Below are 12,147 nucleotides of genomic sequence, written 5' to 3'. Positions count from 1 at the left end.
TAGAGCATTGTTTCGTTCTGCTGTGCATGGGGTCGCTATGAGTCGGTTCCGACTCGATGGCACCTGACAACAACAACAACAACAATATATATATATGTTTTTCAACCAATTAACAATCACTTGAGTCAGGAGAAGCTTCCAGTCTGATGCCTGATCCACAGATTTAGGACTTGCCAACTTCAGCAACAATGAGCTCTGGTAGCATAGTGGTTACGAATTGGGCTGTTAACCTCAAGATCGGCAGTTCAAAACTACCAGCCGTTCTGTGGGAGAAGAGGCTTTCTGCTCCCATAAAGATTTACAGCCTTGGAAACCCTGTGCAGGGTCACTATGAGCCAGAACCAACTTCACGGTACTTAACAACAACAACTTCAACAACTGTCTGAGCCATTTCTTTGAAATCTCTTTCTTCCTTAGTTTTGTCCCTCTGGAAAAGCCAGCCTAAACACTAAGATAAAAATAAAATTGGATGTGGAAACATTGTTGTTGGCTCCAACAATTATATACAGTGCTGTCTTCATTCTAGCCTTGCCCATGCCCCATTTCATTTTCACTCCATCCTTCTCTGTCTGCCTTGTAACCAAACTTAGTAGGGATATACATCATATTTTTATCTAAGATATATAAAAAGAGTGAAAGTATCAACTTAAACAGTGAGCAGACCCAATGAGATGTACCATCTTAATTTTGTTTAATAACAGATCAAAATAGACCTGTCTTCTATGAAAGATAAGGATACAAACCATAAACAGTGCAAGTCTTTTGAAAAGGTTTGGCAAGAAAATAAAGACAGCATGATAAAGATAGAAGAGTTTATTTTTACAAATAGTTATTCCAAGAAACAAACATTATTTTTATAGTATTTGAAATGATAGATCAGATAAAGGGAGATATTTGTAAAAGGGAGTTGACTACATTAGGGGAGAAATAGCAAGAACATAAGGTGGCTAATAATGTCATGACAGAATTGAAGACGTTACTCAGAGCCATAAAGTACTAAATTGACCCTGTTGCTGCTGCTGTTATGTGCCATGAAGTCGGTTCTGATTAACAGCGACCCTATATGGGGATCCTGAGGGGTGGCTAGTGGGTTTGAACCACCTACCGTTAGCAGTCCAAGCCTTGTCCTATAGTGCCACACAGTGACCCTGGTTGTGGTTACGTGCCGTGGAGTTGGTTCTGACTCATAGCGACCCTGTACAGGGTTTCCGAGGCTGTAAAGCTTTACGGGAACAGAAAGCTTCTCTTTCTCCCGCAGAACAGCTGGTAGTTTTGAACAGCCGACCTCGGAGTTTGCAGCCCAATTCGTAGCCACTACGCAGTGATCTTACAGAACATTAAATCTGGGATTTAGAGGATGACTTGACATATTATTTCAGAAAAAGAAGATAAAATAAAAAAAAAAAAAAGTAAAGGCGTCTGAGAGAAAGCAGAGATTATAAGAATAAGCAACAGAAATTTGACATCTGGATAACTGCTTCTACTGAAGACAAAACAGGACAATAAATATCTATCCAAAACCATTAAAAAAAATAGGGGTTTACTTTTCCAGCATTTTCCTCTGGTGTATTGTTGCTAAAAAATTAATGCTAACTCAAATGTTTGATTCACTAATTCAATTCTCCTATCCAGATTGCGGGTTGTTCTCCTAAGGTGCCAAATCTGAAAATAGCAACCCACACTTCATCATTAAATTAAAAGTAAGAAAGACACAGAATTAATAATTCCTGTGTCAGCTATCATGCAAAGCAGTATCTGATTTAGCAAACACCAACAATTCTATAAGGAGAGTAAGTGAGCATTGCTTAGCACTGTTTTTCATAGGTGTCATTGAGTCACTTCTGACTCATAGTGATCCAATGTGCAACACAGGAAACACTGCCCAATCATGTGCCATCCTCACAATTCTTGTCATGTTGGAGCCCACTGTTGCAACCACTGTGTTAATCTATTACATTGAGGATTGAGGGCCTTACTCTTTCTCGATGGCCCTCTACTGCATCAGGCATGATGTCCTTTTCCAGGTTTCTCTTGATAATATATCCACAGTATTGAGTCTCATCATCCTCACTTGTAAGGACCATTCTGGTTGTACTTCTTCTAAGATAGATTTGTTTGTTCTTCTGGCAGCCCATGTTACTTTAACATTCTCCTCCGACAGCATACTTTAAAGGCATTGATTCTTCTCAGGTGTTTCTTATTCACTGTTTAGCTTTCAATGCATATGAGGTGATTGAAAATACCATGGCTTGTGTCAGGCCCACCTTAGACCTCAAAATGACATCTTTGCTTTGTAATACTGTAAAGAGGTCTTTTGCAGCAGATTTGCCCAGAACACTGAAAGTGGATGAAGTAAAATGAAATTCTCGACAATGTCAATCTTTGCCACACTTATCGTGAGGTTACTTATAAGCACAGTAGTAAGGATTTTTGTTTTCTTTATATTGAGGTACAAGGCATTTTGAAGGCTGTCGTCTTAAATTCTCTTTGATTTCAACAAGCAAGATAAACGCTATCTGTATATTGCATATTGAATTTTGTTAATGAGTCTTCCTCCAATCTTGACGTTGCATTCTTCTTCTAGTCCAGCTTCTCAAATTATTTGTCCACATATAGATTGAATATGCATGTTAAAAAAAATTCAACCCTGTTACATACCTTTGCTGATTTAAAATCATTCAGTAACCTCTTGTTCTGTAAGAATGATTCATCCTTGTTCTTTGTACAGGTTCTGCACAAGCACAGTTAAATGCTCTGGGATTCCCTTTTTCATAATCTTATGCATAGCTTGTTATAATCAACAGACTTGAATGACTTTGCGTAGTCAATAAAACACAGGGAAATATCTTTCTGTTAGTCTCTGCTTTCAACCAAGATTCATCTGATATCAACAATGATATACCTCATTCCATATACTCTTTGGAATCTGGCTTGAATTTATACAGTTCCCTATTGATGTACTGCTACAACCATTTTTTAATTCTCTTCAGTAAAATTTTGCTTTGGTGTGGTATTCACACTATTGTTTGATAATTCCACATTCTATTTGATCACCTTTCTTTTTAATGGGCATACATATTGACCTCTTCAAGTTGGATGGCCAGATATTTCTTTTCCAAATTTCTTGGCATGGACAAGTGAGCATTTCCAGGGCTGCATCCATTTGTTGCAACGGTTCAATTTGTTTGCCATCATTTCCTGAAGCCTTATGTTTCAGCAATGTCTCTGGTGTAGCTTGGATTTCTGCTTTCAATACCATCAGTTCCTGACCATATACTATATCAGAAATGGTTGAATGTTGATCTGTTTTAGGGGAGACATAGTCAGTCTGTATTGCTTCCATTTACTTTTGATGCATCCTGCATCGTTCAATTTTTTTACCTGTAGAATCCTTCAATATTGCAAGTCAAGGCTTGATTTTTTTTTTTTTTTTTTTTCAATTCTTTCAGCTTGAGAAATGCTGAACATGTTCTTCCCTTTTGGTTTTCTAACTCTAGGTCTTTGCACAATTCATTATAATACTTTAACTTAGTCTTCTCAACCTGCCGTTGAAATATTTTGTTCAGCTCTTTTATTTCATCACTTCTTCCACTCACTTAGTTTTTTTCTTTCTAGAGCAAATTTCAGAGGCTCTTCTGACATCCAATTTGGCCTTTGTTTTCTTTCTTGTCTTGTTAATCACCTTTTGGTATCATCATGCATGATATTCTAGATGTCATTTCACAACTTGTTTGGTCTTCAGCCATTATTATTCAATTTTTCATATATATTCTTGATATTGTCTCTAAATTCATATGGGCTACACTTAAGGTAGAATTTTGGTCCTGTTGGTGTTATTTTCATTTTCTTCAGCTTCAGCATAATCTGCGTGTGGGCAATTGATGATCTGAGCCACAGTCTGACCCTGGCCTGTTCTGACTGATGATACTGAGTTTCTTCATCATCTCTTTCCATAAATGTAGTTGATTTTATTCCTGTGTACTTCATCCGGTGAGGCCCACATCTTTGTTGTTGAAAAAAGGTGCTTGCAATGAATAACTTATTGTTCTTCCAAAATTCTTTCCTGAATTCCCTGGCATCATTTCTCTCACCAAAGCTGTGTTGTGCAACTACTAATCTTTCTTTGTTTCTAACTTTTGCATTCTAATTACCAGAAATTATCAATACATCTTGATTGCATATTTGATAAACTACACACTGCTGAAGTTGGTAAAATCTTCAGTTTCCTCATCTTTGACTTTAGTGGTTGGTATATAAATTTGAATAATAGCTGTATTATCTGATATTCCTTATAGGTTGATGGATATTACCCTATCACTGACCATGCTATAATTCAGGATATATTAAAATGTTCTTTTTAGCAATGAAGGCAATGCCATTCCTCTTCAATTGTCATTTGCAGCATAATAGACCAAGTAATAATCTGATTTAAAATGTCCAATACCAGTTTATTTCAACTCACTGATACCCAAAATATTGATCTTTATGCATTTCATTTTATATTTGACAACTTACAATTTTTCTAGTTGCTTATTTTGTATGTTTCATGGTCCATTCATCAATGGATATTTGTAGCTGTTTCTTCTCATTTTGAGTGGTGCCATATCATATCATGAAGATACTGGAAGCTTAGCTTCAATCGCATCATTAATGCCAACTCTACTCTGTGGTGTTGTGGGTTAATGCATCAGAATGCAAAGTCATTGTACCTGCGAGGTCGGCAGTTCAAGCTCACCAGCTGCTCCTTGGAAACCCTATACAAGGTCGCTATGGGTCGGAATCGACTTGACGGAACTTAACAACAACTTTGCAGAGTTCTACTCTAGTCATATTTTGAGTACCTTCCAATCTGAGATGCTCCTCTTTTAGCATTAATTCAGACAATGTTCCACTGCTATTTATAAGGTTTACAGAGGCCAGCTTTTTCTGAAGTGGTCCTTCTCTTCTTCTTCCTAGTCTGTCTTTACCCAGAAGCTCCACTGAAACTTGTCCACCATGGGTGAACTTGCTGGTATTTGAAATATCCGTGGCATACCTTCCAGTATAACTGCAGCACACAAGCCAACACCACATAACTAATTGACTAGATGAATGATAGAAATGTCTATAATACATTTTGTGAAATAGGACATTATGTAACTTGATGTTGTCTAAATACCTGTGTCCACAGAGAATGGGGCTTCTCAGCACACAGGCTGGAGATGGTTATGGCGGTGTTGGGGGTTATGTGCCGTGGAGTCGAGTCTGACTAACAGTGATCCTGTATAGGGTTTGTGAGTCTGTAAATCTTTACGGTAGCAGAAAGCCTCATCTTTCTCCCATGGAACAGCTGGTAGTTTCGAACTGCTGACCTTAAAGTTTGCAGCCCGATTCATAACCACTATGCTACCAGAGCTCCTTGGGGATGGCTGTAAGGCACTCAAAGTCTGGGTAGCTTCTGCTGTGGTCACCTCAGGTGAGAGCCTAACTGGGTTCCACCCAGCAGTAATTGTCTTCTCTGCTAAGCCAGCTACAGGGAATGCCAGCTTGTGTTTAGAACCTGCTCAAAATGGACATTGTAGGATAAAGGGGCTCAGGAGGCCTGAGTTAGGGCTGGAGTGCCTGGGTGCATACCTTCAATGGTGTCCTATGGGATCACACCTGATCAAATACAGGTAATATACCTATTGAGTCATGTTAGACAAGGTGGACCTACCGGGTTGGAGTTTGAGCCTGGCCTTCATTGCTACAGAAAATGCAGCTTCCAGACCCCAAGCAGCCAGACACAAGTGGTACTCCAACCTCAAGATGACAGTCTGGTCTCCTGGCACTCAGGTACCTTGATGCTCTAGTTCACAGACCTTTTTATGGTGGGATTGCCAGATTGAATGTTAATTGACATATATGTGTAGTGTTATTATTCCTGTTTTACTAATTACTAAGTGAAATCTTTGCTGAATTAAGTGATTGGTCAAAAGTCAGTTAGCAGGAGAGAGAGCAAGGACTTGAGCCTAGGTTATCTTTTCTCTGGACTCCAGGGTTTTAATCACTACCACATTGCTAAATCAACCCTCAAGGTTTGACAGGTTAGGTTTTTATAATTTCTATGATGCACAGAAATGTGTTGCCATTTATTGGTGACAATCCAGAACAATATTAATCACTAAATGAAGGCTTGAATTGATTGTAAGTGAAACCTTGGAGTGCTTCACAAGAGGAATAGAAATTCAAAAAGGGATGGGCGCAGGGGACTCGGGGGAAGGACATGAATAGACAATAGACTATGAGAGTATACACAGCATAGTAATGGACAAAGCCGATTCTGGCTGATCACATGACCTCAAGCAGCCAGGCATAGTCACATGTGCATCAGATAAGTAGGCCATTAAGTGTCCAGATTTGCCCTTCCTTTTGATGTTGTTATTGTTAAATGCCATTGGGTTGACTCTGACTCTTAGTGACTCTGTACAGGGTTTCTGAGGAGTGGCTGGTGAGTTTGAACCACTGACCTTGTGGTCTAGTGCTTACCCCACAGTGCCACACTAGGACTCCTTTTGATAGTATAAACAATAATCAATTACCTTGGTTACGAGGCCTTTCTTGTTGTTATGTGCCGTTAAGTCGGTTCTGACCCATAACGATCCTGTACAGGGTTTTTGAGGAGCAGCTGATAAGCTTGAATGGTTGACTTTGCGTTCACACCGACCTGATTGAGCGCTGATCTTACAGTGCCTTCCCACCTAATTATATCGACTGTCAAGTGAGTTCATTGAGTCAAGTCTGCAAGTAAAAGGAAAATACAGGTTTGTCCTCAATCTAATAGAACAGAAAAACATGGCAATGATATAATAAAAAATAAACAAATTGTCATAGAAGAAAAAAATGACTCAAACCTAAAAAATGATAGGACATGCTGGTATGCTAAGTAAAATTTATTAAAATGGACAAAGCTTTGATATATCTTAATAAAGTTATTGAACATCTAGGATGAAAAAGAACTCGACCAGTCTCCAGACAGAAAGGGAAGGTGATCTAAAATAAATAACAAAAAATCATACTGACCTCAGACTTGTCACATGTGATATCAGATTTTAGAAGAAAATGAAGCAGCATCAATAGACAATATTCTGTTCTGAAGGCTGTGTGTTCACGTTGCCATATTAAAGATTCTACAAGGTCCTGTCCTGCATACGGCAGAGAGTAATAGCAAACATTAAGGTGTTTACATAGATGAACACCGACTTCTCACAGCGTCTCTAGATGGTGATGTTATTATTTTATCCATTTTACAAACAAGGGCACTGATATATGGGAATAAGAATCTGTCCAAGATTACATATCTAGAAAAAGGCTGATGTTACAATTTGAACCCAAACACTCCAGTCTCAGAATCTGTACGTTTAGTTACAATGTTATACTATCTTAAAAACTAACAAATTATCTAAAATAAAGATCATGTACAGGTACTATGCCAATGATAATGTTATAATCAGTCTACTTTCGATAGCTCTACTCATCCCTTGGGCATTAGCTTAAATGTCATTTCACTGGGGAAAACTTCCCTGGAACACTTTCCAGACTAGGTAGCAGTGAGGTAGAAAGACATTAATAATAGCAGGAAGTTGCTATGACCTTTACAGAGTAAAGAGAAAATGAGAAGAAGCAGTATATCAGGGCTCAGAACTTCAAAAAGTGTTTCCTGGTAAGAGGTAGAAACCCAGAGGAGATGTAGCTGTGACTGGAGACACCAGTGGAGGCAAAGAGCGATGGAAGAAGCACACCTGCATTCTCTTCTCCACCCACCCTCCAGTCTTCCGCCTTCCAGTGGCTGAACCTATCTGATAGGACATCTATGTAGTGTTGACATAGAGAAAGTGAAAAACACTGAATGCTGACTAATTCCACCTATCTGATTCCCAAAATGCCCCATAGTGGTGCAGTGATTAGGTGCTTGGCTGCTAACCAAAACTGGTTACGTTTGTATTTCAAACCCACCAGTAGCTCCATGAGAGAAATATGTGAGTCTGCTTCTGTAGAGTTTACAGCCTTGAAAACCCCGTGAGGACACTTCTATTCTGTCCTATAGGTCATTATGAGTCAGAATTGATGCAACAGATTTGTTTGTTATTTTGTGGGTTTTATCCTTGTTTTAACATTCCTCATCCTATATTCGTGTGTTGATTCTGGCCTTCCCCATTGCAGTTGTCATAGGAGTGCACTTCTTAGAACATCTTTCAAGAAAGACCTGTGCAGTTAGCTGGCAGCTTACAGCTGGCTGCTCTTAGCCAACGATAAGCATGGATTCCTGTAATTAGCAATCTTTGCTTTGGGACTCCCTATCAGTCTAGTTGAAATATCCCAAAGCTACACAGTAGTCTGAGGTTCTTCCTTTTCAAACCTTCTCCTTTCTTCTGTTCCTGCAACACTGTCAGGGACATGCCTGGTGGTCTGAGGCTCTTCCCCTCTGATCCTGTTCCCTCTGCCTTTTATTCTTCATAGACATTTCTCATAATAAGCCCTTGTCATTCTAATTTAAGCTAGAAGAACCAAGATCTTGCTTCCACAAACTACAATCTCTTAAAGAGGAATGAATGTGGACGTCTTATTCACAGCAACTCTAGCCTTAAAACCTAGTATAGTTCCTAGTACATCACTAGTGCTCAATACATTGCTGATGAATTGTTGAATAAATGATTGAAAGAACAAAAGTGAATACGACACAGTAAGTTATCAGCAATAACATTGATTAGGAATAGATTTGCAATAAACAATAAAGAACATGCCTGGAGATAAGGATTCTTGAGTTACCTCACAGTGTATCTCTTGCTCACATATGCAAAAAAAAAAAAAAAAAAAATTAATTATTATCCTGTCATGTCCAAACATTCCTGGACATGACACAGAACAGAAGTCCTACAACAGTTCCTTCATTTCCAAGAAAAACAAATAACTTTTACATTGGCATTACAAATTTTTTCAGATTTTCATTTATTCACAGAAAGATGTGTGTATTTAGCACATAGTGAACAAAAACTCCAGACTATATAAGGTCCGAAGACAAGATTATTAGTAGGATTATTCTTACAGTTAGGAAATGGAACAATATAGAATCCAATTTAACTGTCCATTTCTCTGTGGGTGCCTTATATGTGTCTCATTCATTTTTCTCTTCTTTTTCAGAGAGGAAAACATTAAAAGTATTTGAACCCAAACTGAGGTTACTAAAACCATGCACATAGTGCTACAGGGTGTTAGCAATTTTCTGTCATCTTACTCCACAAAACCAGCAGCAAGATAAGAAGATAAGATGTTGAGAGAAATAATAGCACCTTAAGTGCCAACCTCTTTCAAAAAGTCTCCTTTGCCACGAAGACTAACCCCTTTCTTAGTGGCAAAGAAGACTTCTTTTGTAGCTAAGACAAAAAAATCTAAGCTAGACAAATATTTGGGCTTATTAGTGAAATTTCTGGGGATGTCAAGCCAACTTCGCTTGGTGAATATGCATTCATTCAATTTTGATGTCTTTTTTTTTGCTTTCTTTCAGAAATTCACTATACAAAATAAGATAGACAAAAACAAAATTATTCCCCTGGATCCATATGTTCTGTAACCAAAAACCAGACCCAAAACTTTCAAGTTGGTTCCAACTCACAGCAACACTAAGGAATAGAATAAAACTACCCTGTATGGTTTCCTAGACTATAAGTTTTTACAGAAGCAAACTGGCCACATCTTTCTCCCATGGAGTAGCATGGGGTTTGAGCCTTGGACATTTTGTTTAGTAGTTAGGTACTTTATCCACTGCTACACACCAGAGTCCCCATGTCCTATAAATTGGTAGGTAAATGTTAAGGCTTAATAAGATTTGGGTTTTATTTTTTGGCAAGACAGCTTCAAAAGTACAAACTTCCGTTGGCAGACTCATAATGTGTGGTCATCCTCCATTTTATGAAGCCAGGAGGTTCTGATGGTCATTGCTCAACTCAATCAAGTCCGTAGAAGTTGTAACTTGTTGCTATTGTACTATCATTTTCTCTTCTTCACTTATTATTAGCTGAAATACCTTTATAAAGAGAAACCATTTTGAGCTTCAAGGCCAGCTGGTAGAGTAGGCAGATGCAGTAAGCCAACCCTCTTTTACAAAGACCTGAGAGACTGAATGAAACAGAAACAGAGGGTGGTCCTGGAACCCTGAGCATCAGAGTATAGACAGAGTGGTGGACTGAGTGCCCACTGGAAGAAGAAGCTGAATAGGAGCAGTAATATAGAAGAAAAATAAGCAGACTGCAGGCTGGCATGGAGCAGCATGGCCATCTTGTGCTTTTGTGAGCCACCAGCAGGCATAGGATGTGGCCAGATGTTGGCAGCAAGAGAGTACAATTCTTCCTTGTCCCTGTGACCTCCTGGAAATGGGGGGCATGACTAGTCACCACTCTCATCAACCCAGGGTTCTGTGGCAACTTCTCCTGTGCAGTCTCTGCTCTACCTGGCTGGGCTCTACCTGCCTGGTTGGGCTGATCTACCTGCCTGGTTGGGCTCCAGGCATAACACTCTGGTTTCTGGAGGCGAGTGAACCTGCCCTGAACTATGTTACACCAACAGCGAACAGAAAGCATATTCACACTTCCATTCTCTACCACATTCACCAGGAGACAGGTGGTGAGGGCCTGAGAACACACCAATATGCAATCATCAGTTAAATAGAAATATGACTCCCCAATGTCTCAGAGAAAACATACAGTTTCAACTTACATAAACAAGGCAGAATGCCTCAAATACAAGCCAAAATACAGTTAGAAAATATATCATAAATGTTATTGAAATTAGTTGACAAGAAATTCAAAAGAATGCTATCTAGTCACCTCCAATGAACTAAGGGAGTCCTGGTGTGGCACTGTGGGTTAATGTGTCAGACTGCAAAGCCATTAGAACTGCAAGGACGGCAGTTCAAGCTACCAGCTGTTCCTTAGAAACCCTATACAGGATTGCTATGGGTCGGAATCGACTCGACAGCACTTGACAACAACAACAAATGGATTAAGGGAGCCTTGTTGTGGTGCTATAGGCTAAGTACTGGACCATTACCCACAAAATCAGCAGTTCAAACTCACCAATCACTCCCTGAAAACCCTACACAGGGTTTTCACTGTTAGTTGGAGCCAACTTGATGGCACTTGACAATAACAAAAACAGACTGAGAGAATAATTGAGAAAACTGCAGATGAAATCAAGGAAAATATACACAAAATCAAATAAATTTAAAAAATAAGAACCATGCAAAAATAGTAATCGTAAAACCAGAAGACTTCAGAAATAGCTAATACACTGAAAGAGCAAAGGTATAGAAATGAATCAATGAAAAGTCAAATTGCTAAATTAGAAGAAAAATCTCTCAACATTAATCTACTAGAGGAATAATCAGAAAAAAAAGAACAAAGAAATGTGAAGAGAGGCTACAATTTATGTCGGACACTATCAAGAATAATAACTTATGTATGATTGGAATTTAAAAGTCAGGAAGAGACAAAACAAAACAAAAAATCCACAAAACAATCGAGAATATTGTCCAAGAGCTGTTGAAAGAAAAATTTCCTAACATCATGAAGGACAAGAAGATAGCCATTCAGGAAGCTGAATGAACTCCAAGAGAATACACCACAAAAGAAAAACAGCAAGGCATATTATAATCAAAATTTCAAGACTAAAAACAAGTAAAGAATCCTGAGAGCAGCTCAGAAAAAGTGAAGTTATCTACAAAGGAGAACTAACAAGACAAAGCTTTGATTTATCAGCAGAAACCATGCAAGCAAGAATACATTGGATTGCCATATATAAAACTCTGAAAGAAAAGAAAAATTGCCAACTAAAAATCATATGCCCTGCAAAATTGTCTACCAAGTATCACAGTGAAATTAGGTCATTTTCAGATAAACAGAAATTAAAAGAATTTGTAAAAACCAGACCAACCTTACAAAAAATAATAATAAAAGGAATTCTTTGTATAGAGAACCAACAAGAGACAACAACTTGAGACTAGCATAGATGACAATATCACCTAGAACTCAATTGAGATTGAGAAGCATTCAAAGTAATACTGACCTACAAGACTAAAAATAGAGAACCTGAGATGTAGTTACAACAGTGACAACAACAACTCTCAGCTCTAGC

The sequence above is a fragment of the Chrysochloris asiatica genome, unplaced genomic scaffold, assembly GCF_000296735.1.
Source record: "Chrysochloris asiatica unplaced genomic scaffold, ChrAsi1.0 scaffold00059, whole genome shotgun sequence".
NCBI classification, from domain to species: domain Eukaryota; kingdom Metazoa; phylum Chordata; class Mammalia; order Afrosoricida; family Chrysochloridae; genus Chrysochloris; species Chrysochloris asiatica.
This window is presented reverse-complemented; position numbering follows the sequence as displayed.